This window comes from Nuphar pumila, chromosome 3 (assembly GCF_984573655.1).
Source record: "Nuphar pumila chromosome 3, dmNupPumi1.hap1.1, whole genome shotgun sequence".
Taxonomy (NCBI): domain Eukaryota; kingdom Viridiplantae; phylum Streptophyta; class Magnoliopsida; order Nymphaeales; family Nymphaeaceae; genus Nuphar; species Nuphar pumila.
Genome location: NC_143251.1, coordinates 103,149,726 through 103,157,430, shown reverse-complemented (window position 1 = coordinate 103,157,430; position 7,705 = coordinate 103,149,726).

Genomic DNA, 7,705 nt, shown 5'->3' with positions numbered 1-7,705 from the left:
TTCAAGTCGGAACTTGGATTTTCTAGACCAATTCTGAATTGGATTTGGAAGAAGATTCGAATCGGAACTCGACTCTTCTAGACCAATTCTAGAATCTAGAGGAAAGAAAATTATACGAATTGGATTTGTAAGAAAATTCAAGTCAGAACTTGGATTTTCTAGACCAATTCTGAATTGGATTTGGAAGAAGATTCGAATCGAAACTCGACTCTTCAAGACCAATTCTAGAATCTAGAGGAAAGAAAATTATACGAATTGGATTTGTAAGAAAATTCAAGTCGGAACTTGGATTTTCTAGATCAATTCTGAATTGGATTTGGAAGAAGATTCGAATCGGAACTCGACTCTTCTAGACCAATTCTAGAATCTAGAGGAAAGAAAATTATACGAATTGAATTTGTAAGAAAATTCAAGTCGGAACTTGGATTTTCTAGACCAATTCTGAATTGGATTTGGAAGAAGATTCGAATCGGAACTCGACTCTTCTAAACCAATTCTAGAATCTAGAGGAAAGAAAATTATACGAATTGGATTTGTAAGAAAATTCAAGTCGGAACTTGGATTTTCTAGACCAATTCTGAATTGGATTTGGAAAAAGATTTGAATCGGAACTCGACTCTTCTAGACCAATTCAAGACATTTAAAGGAAAGAAAAGTTGATAAGTATAAAGATGACATTTGGGACTAGTTCAACTAGCACGAGCATCAGATTTTGGAAGAGTACCCGTACGAGCACTGGATTTTGAAAGATTACCAGTACGAGCACTGGATTTTTGAAAAATTACCAGCACGAACACTGGATTCTGAAGAATTACTAATTGATTTTGATGGAAAATTTTCAGTCTTCACCCTTACGACAACTTGGGCGACTATTGAGGCCTCAGGATTTATCCCTTATCCTGAATGGGGAGTTCAATGCAAATTGATGTAGATGAATGCAGATGAATGCATGCAAATGCAAATGAATGTAGATGGGTGCACATGTGTGCAAAATGAGAGATTTGTTTGATCCCGCCTACATACAGAAAGTTTTGAAGCCAATTTTCAAAATAATGCCCCAGTATAACTGGGGAGTGAGAGTTTGGATGAAAGGATAAGTAGTTGATATTTGATGAGAATTCTCTAAGAATAACGAGGTAAAAACTGACAATGAGCTTCTTGGTTGATCAGAGAGGCACTTTAAAAAAAAAGGTTACCCCTTATAAGAAGACATTTAAACATTTGCAAATGAGGAATATAAAAGACGACGCCAGGCCATAAGAAAGATTGACAAATTTATTAATGCATTGAAGAAGGAAATAATAAATTGACAGAAGAACTGGGACTACATTGTCCCTTCAAAATGACAAAATGATGAAAGTGACCTAGTCTCGACATTGTCAATTTTTAGAAAACTTGCTCAGGATGGTCGACTGGTATCTTCCTCATCTTCAATAAGGATATTCTTGTCGATGCAATCTTGAATGATATTCTTCAGGACAAAACAATTCTCAGTGTCATGCCCCACTGCCCAATGAAATTTGCAAAATTTTCCTTTAAATCTGCCCATGATTGTTGCAGGATCAGCTGCTTTAGGTAAACGGATCATATCTTTCGCGAGCATGTATTCCAAAACACTCTCTAGTGTCTGGTCTAAAGGGGTGAACTTTCGATCCGTACTCCAATCCTTGCGCTTTGGCTTTTCTTGATCTTTCTCTTTATGCTGAGGACTAGATTGAAGAGGCCTATCATTGTTGGAGAACTTTCCTTTTTGGCCCTTGGATCCCTCTGAATAGTGATCATGATTCTTCTTATTGCTTTTGCTATCATTGGCAGAAAGAGTGAAGTGAGCCTTCGGAGATCTTACTGTATCTTTCGCGAGCATGTATTCCAAAAAGCTTTCAAATATTTGATCCAAAGGGGCCATCTTGCGGTCCTGATTTCGATCATCATGTTGTACCTCTTGCCGAGTGCTTGATTTCTGCTAAGACTTGGCAAAGACAGTCGACTGGTATTCTTTCTCATCCTTAACAAAGAAATTCTTATCGATATAATCTTGGACGATATTCTTAAAGATGAAACAATGTTCAATATCGTGCCCCGTTGTTTGGTGGAATTTGCAGAAGCGGTCTTTCCATTTCCCTAGGGTGACCAGAGGATTATCAATTCTTGGAAGCTTAACCATTCCTTTGCTCAGCATGTATTCAAGGACCTCTTCGAGGGGCTGATCTAGAGGAGTGAATTCGCGATCGTAACCCCAACCGTCATGCTTTTTCTTCTCTTTCTGTTGACTCAATTTTTTACTCTGCTTTAAAGATTTCTGTTTCTGACTTGTATGATTGCCTTTGTTATTTTTGCAATCACTGCGATTGGCATCAACGAAGAAGATGAGTTTTGTCTTCTTTTCTGAATCTTGATTATTCCTAACGGAGGTGATGCCATCATGGAAATCTTTGTTCCTGAAGACCTTCTTTCCCTTGTCATGAGCTTGCAAATCTTTAATCATCTTGGCCATTTCCTTCAGTTGTATTTGGACTGGATCATCCATTGCTTGATCTTTCAATTTATAGACTGTCCCTTGTCTATGAGAGGATCTTTGAAGTGCTTGCCAGACTTCATACTCTTCATCAGTGCCAACTACTGATTCTGATTCATCAGATGTATCCTCGTGTTGGATATGTTTCTTGGATAGTTTTAAAACTTTCTTGGCTGACCGGCCTTTTGCCCTCTGCTTGACCTGGATCTTTTCTGTACTAGCTTCAGCTTGTTCTGTCAACATTTTGGTCATCATCTCTTTGAACATAGCATATATCTAGGGATCAACATCATCCTCTGCTTGCTGACCCTGACTTCTGACTGATCGGGGTGAGTCCATTTCCTCTTCTAAAGCGACTGAGTATGCCACACCTTCGATTGATGAGGTTTTCTTTCCGGATCTTGTATAAACCATCGAGTATCACAAATGTTCTCCTGAATGTTGCTGAATGCTCTCTGCAAGGTAGAACTGATGATTAGGCTTTTGAAGGAAATTGGGTTGGAGGAAGATATTCACTGAGAATTTTGGTACACAATTGAAAGAGTATCCCATTACTAGGGATTGAGTCGTCGCTGAGATTACGACAATTGTGTTGTCATTCCTTTGCAAAATAAACAACTGAGAATATGCCTTGTTACCTAGGCGAGGTCGTCAAACCAAGGTGAAATGTAGAATAAAGGAATTTTATTGAGGGGAAAAACATGATTTTATCAATAATATACTTGACAGAGGGGAGGGGGACAAACAATTTTCCACCACTCCGGATAATCAGATGACACTCGAGGGCCAGGAAAAATAGTAAGATTGACAAATGAATCCCAGCCATGTCTGGCAGAATGGTATGCTCCAGACCACTGATCTAATGCGATGTCGAATTCTGGCAGAACCCCTGCTAGTGGACGAATCTCTACGCGCTTCTGCCTCTGAGAGAACTGCTGACACACCGCTCTGGATAATAGTATGCGCAGAAGAAGGGGTCAAGTAGTCTGAACCGCTTGCCATAAGCATAAGTATATCTGGGAGGTGATTCCTGACGATCAAAGTAGTCCCATACGACTTCTTCCTCCTGAAGGTTGTCGATCAAGAACCGGTATCGCGCAACTGGCAAAAGCTTTTTTCCATTGTATCTGAATGAACTGGCTCGGACTGGCACATGCCGGAGGAACCAAGACTGCAAGGCATAGGTGCACCCTTCGACTAGGATCGACTCTCCAAGTGCGAAACGAGTCAACCCTCGGTATAGAAAGGCGAGTGCGGCCATGGCAATCGAGAGGCGGCTGGTCTGTCGACTTCCCCATCTCCTTAGAAGCTGAACTATCCTGATATCTATGTAATTTCGTCCGTCGGGAAAGAAAGCCAATCCCACCGTGCACAGAACCATCGCATGCTGAATTCTTTCTCGAGCTGTCCTGGACAACGAGCTGACTTCTATGAATATCCCATACTGTCTGTAGATTTCGAGCAGGTCCACATATTCATTTTCATCTTCTTCAATCAAAGGCCAAGACTTGCGTCCCGTCATGCGAGATAAGGCATCTTTAGGGTCCAGACCCTTGACATTAATCAAAAACTGTTTCTCCAATGGATCTCCAGGCTGACCGGCTGGCTCGGGCAATCCCATGATTTCTGAAAATTCATCTATCAGTACTGTCATCTCTCCCCACGGGAACCAGAAGGTAGAAGTGCTTGGATTCCACCGTTCTGCTAGTGCATGGATCAAATTGTCGTTGACTGTCTGCTTTCCCGCTGGGGACGCCAGTTCCAATCCACAATCGTCCAAATGGTCTGGAAACATACGATAGAAGTTCTTGAGCCATGAATAGTACCACCGGGGAATGAAGGATCCAGTGTTGAGGACTCGATGTTCAGGAAGACTTTGCCGCACCTCGTAGGAGATGTGACCCTCAGGGAAGACTGAATCAAGCTGACTGGATGCCATCAGACTGGAAAACATGAAAGATTGGAATAAGACTTGGGAAAATATAGAGATTTTGAAAAAAAAATGCAGGCAGGATAAAATGAAGTAGGGAATTCGAGATCCAGAAGACAGGAAAGATGGGAAATCACCTGGAGTTTTGAGGAAAATGGAGGAATTTTATGAAAATTGTCCAGGGTTTAATGAAATATAAGGAAGTACTTCATAAAATAAAGTATTTTGAAAATTGTCCAGGATTTAAAACATGGACAGTACATGGACATGGATTGGGGAATTTTGAAAATCGTCCAGTATTTTAGAAAATTGGGAAAATATGGAAAATAACAAAGAAATGACTATAACACATTCAATTACAACAAGTATGCACATACAACATTCCCTAAAAGCTGACTCTAGATGCACAAATTTTGAAATGGCTGTAGGACCTTAATCCTAACTCTAAGGTTCAAATCATCTGTGTCCAATCATGCTATGCCTATATACTCAAGCCAAGGCTCGATGTACGTGGCATAAAATCAATTCCTCCGGTTCTAGGTTTAAGTTTTCCAACATCCTTGAGCACCTGCCGATATACGTTGGACTATGGCCCTTGGTACGTGGCAGGGGGGTTTTCACCCAAATAAGTGGCCCAGTTGTGAGGCTCTGTCCCGAACTATGGTTATGGAAGAGAGCCCAGCAACGTGAAGATCGGGACAATATAGGTGGGGTGATTTTTGAAAAACATGAGCACATGCAATCAAACAAAAGGCTCTAAGTCCTAAAGAGATAGAATTTTGAAATATTTGAAGAAGCAAACATTGTTTTCATACAATTCCTAAATTGAGGAGTGTTGTATTAGACCTAAGTCTATGTGAGCATGAATAATTCTCCTCAATATGGTCCTACCAAACCATACCTAGTCTATATGCATTCCATGTCAGCTGGATTCAAGTCTAGGCTCCTAGGTTCACATGATATCATAAAGCAAAGCTGACATTCCATGGAAATCGATTTTGACAATTTGAACTAAGTAGAGCATTAGATTGATCAGGCGAAGACAGGTCCCATCACGGTCGCCAAACCTGTTATCATCGCAAAATTTTTACTTTTGCAAATCAAACTGACCTTTGAAAAAGATTTTGAAAATAACTCGCCTCTGTTTTAAAATGCGGAAAAATTCTGTAGAATGGGACTCGTCTGTCGGTACGAGGTTCGACCGTTCCTGCCACCTTTAACAGGGGTAATCGAACCAATGATCAATCTACTGTTCTGCTCTATTCAACTTATCTAAATCATATTCTAATTTCTAAATGCACATAGAATCAGGCATGTGCTATGAATTTCTAAAAATGCACATTTGAAAACATGATGTTTGCTTTGAATATTGAAAATAATTGGAAAATAAACTCTTTGAAAATCATGAATCAAGGTTGAGATACTGTATTTGAGAAAGTGAAAATCGATTTCTGAAGAATCTAGAGGTTTGGTGAAAATCGATTTTGAGAAATGTGAAATAACTTTGAAAAACTTGATTTCTTTGAATTCAAACTTTGAAATTGAAAATATAACTTGGAAAATCGAATTTGGAACTTGGGAAATACTTGAAATATCATTGGCAAATCCATATTTTGAGAAAATCGATTTTGAATAAGACTTAGGAAATTTTGAAGAATTTGATTCCTTTGACTTGGAATTTGAATTGGAATTGGAAAATTCATGAAATGAATGAATATGATTTTGAGGAATTGGGAAAAACTCTTTGTATTTTTGAGAAATGCAGTGCATTTTGAAATTATCCTAAGAGTGTAGGCTGAATGTGGCTAATGTGAAGATCATAAATCTGGGTATCATTCATATTCTGACTATGGCCATAAATACAAATTCCACCAAGTTTATAAACTTCATAAAAGCTAGTGTATGTGCCATTCGTGTAGACCATAGTGAATTAATAAAATGTGCATGAATGATACATTCATCAGACATTTAATATTTGCAGAATTAAACTATATGCAATGCAATCCTAGTCTAAGCTGAAATTTAAATTCTTATTCCAAATTTAATTTAATTTACATCACTATTGAATTTAAATACATGAAAAATAAAGTCTTCAATGTACCTGCAAAACTAGAAAACTTTGTTAGTAATGATATGTTGGCTTTTCTAGGTTTATCCAGTAATATCTAGAAATTATTGGATTTTGCTAGACATAAGCCTTTTCCATGATTCCCTTAAATCAAAATGATAAAGTATGAAATAAAATTGAATAAATAAGGAAGATAATATATGAAATTTCGAAATTGGGGTCAAAATGACCAAAATACCCCTAATAACAAGACTATGGCCTTGAAATTAGGGTTTTCAGAAATATATTTGGTAAAATGCAAGTTTTGAAATACAAATGAGAATAAATCAAACCAAATATGATGTGACATGATTAAAAATATGAAAATTAGGGTTAGGGATTTCGAAATTTAGGTCAAATGACCAAATTGCCCCCGATAGCAAGACTATGGCCTTGAAATCAGGGTTTTTAGAAAATATTTTGGTAAAACTTAGGTTTTATGCACTAAATGAAATCAAATGAGCATCAAATTAAACCTAAAGCATCCTAATATGATTATGAATATGATTAAACCCTAAAAATATATGCTTACACACGAAAATCCAAGAATATCACAAATTTTGTGATTTTTGCAGTGTTTTGGAATTCTTCGGGTGCCCTGTTTTGCAATTCAAGCCATTCAAGCATCAAACGGATTCTAAAAATCCTAAAAATTGGTACCTGCACTTGTTATAACCTTAATATCAAATTAGAATTATAAAAATATTTTTTTGGCATTAAATTAATCCGAAAATAGCATCAAACCCTAAAAATATGCTATTTTTTAACCTAGTTCACCAACCAGTCTCAGTCCAAGACCCGAACCATGGGTCAAACCTCCATGAAAATTTATGAAATTTTACAGAAAATAAATAGACAAGAAAACATAACTTTTCCTTTTTACAGATCTAAAAAAGCTTTTAAAACCAGGGAGATCCCTATCCGACAATCCAGACTTGAATATATTGATTTTAACTTTGGTCTTAACTGATACTTTCAATTGAAAATTCTGGGATAAATAGCAGAACTCATTCAAAATATCTGAGATTTTAACAGTAAACAGTTGACAGAAAAATAACAATACTCACTTTTTACAGATCATGAATCGGATCTGTAGTTTGGGATTTATAAACAACACAAGTCTGATTAGGGTTTTGGTAAACTTTAACGAGTT